At 60.8% G+C, this 1,503-nt stretch overlaps 1 protein-coding gene across 1 annotated transcript in view; it reads right to left on the reverse strand.

Annotated features, from left to right (window-relative positions):
* Nucleotides 1–1,503, reverse strand: part of LOC102043988 (rho GTPase-activating protein 27) — a 13,751-nt gene that overhangs the window by 8,464 nt on the left and 3,784 nt on the right. The window lies entirely within an intron of this gene.

Below are 1,503 nucleotides of genomic sequence, written 5' to 3' on the forward strand. Positions count from 1 at the left end.
TGGCCGATGGCTGAGGCATAGAGGGGCCGGACCCTGCCCTGGCTGCTGGGTCACCAAAAGTGACCTGGGCCCCCAAAAGTGTGAGGCAGGAGGTGCCAGTGACGAGAGACCAGGAGGTGGAGAGGGGCATCCACAGCACCCAGCGTGGGGCAGGGAGCACCCACTGGCACAGGGATGAACACATGGAGGGACACTGAGGTCCCCAGTGCCAGCACCTGTGTCACCTGCTGCTGGCAGCACCCTCACAACCAGCACCATGGCACTGGCGCCTGCATGACCCACTGTGTGCTGCACCTGCAGCAGCACTGCAGCACTGGTACCTGTGTCACTGCATCATCAGTACCTGCATCACCAGCACTCACATCATCAGCATCCACATCACTGGTACCCATGTCACCCACATCATCAACACCTGTGTCCCTGGTACCCACTCATGCAGCACCTGTGTCACTTGTACCTGCATCACCTACACCTGCATCACTGGTACCTGCATCTCCCCCTGGATACAGCACCCACATCATTGGTACCTGCATCACCTGCTGTCCACAGCACCCACAGCACAGCACTGGTGCTTGCATCACCCCCTGGACGCAGCACCCCCATCATGGTACCTGCATCACCTGCTCTGTGCAGCACCCACATCACTGGTACCTGCATCTCCTCCTGGATATAGCACCCCCATCATGGCACCTGCATCTCCTCCTGGATATAGCACCCACATCATTGGTACCTGCATCACCTGCTGTCCACAGCACCCCCATCATGGTACCTGCTGCTCTCCGCAGCAGCCACAGCACTGACACCCAAACCATGAACACCCACAACCTCTGCACTGACACCTGCGGTCCCAACACCTCCAACCTGCTCATCCTCTGCACCCCCAGCCTCTGTGCCCACCTCCCAAGCACCCCAACACTCACACCCATCTCACCCACGCTTGCACCCCAGCACTGATCACCTGCACCCTTGGACATTTCCAGCACCCACAGCCCCGGCCTCCCACCCAGAACCGGATGCTGAACCAGACAGTCCCATCACCACATCCCAAAATAGCATCCCCAGCACCAGCCTGGCTGGCCCCACCCGTGGGGACACTGGGGTAGGGGGATGTGTCCCCTGGGACCAGGAGGGTGCTGCCAGCGGGAAACCCCCTCCTGTCACCCTTTGATCTCCCCAGCTTTACAGCCGAGTCTCTCACTAATGGCTGCGGGGACAAAGGTTCCAACTGCAGCCCTGCCCATCACCCCGAGGGAGGTGACAGTCGGTGCACTGCCCTTGGGGACACCCTGGATCAGAGTGGGACATCAGCTCAATGACATCCCTCATCCTCCCCCCATCACCCCACAACACCCCCACCATGGTGAGCAGGACCAGAAACTACTGAGGGGTCTGCCCTCATCCCGGGGACAAGGGACATGGGGGTGGCAATGGGGCATCCCTGGCACTGAGCCCCCCCAGCACCTCTCTGTCCCCTGTGGGTGCAGCTCTGGGGGTTTATCACCC

This window comes from Geospiza fortis, unplaced genomic scaffold (genome assembly GCF_000277835.1).
Source record: "Geospiza fortis unplaced genomic scaffold, GeoFor_1.0 scaffold373, whole genome shotgun sequence".
Taxonomy (NCBI): domain Eukaryota; kingdom Metazoa; phylum Chordata; class Aves; order Passeriformes; family Thraupidae; genus Geospiza; species Geospiza fortis.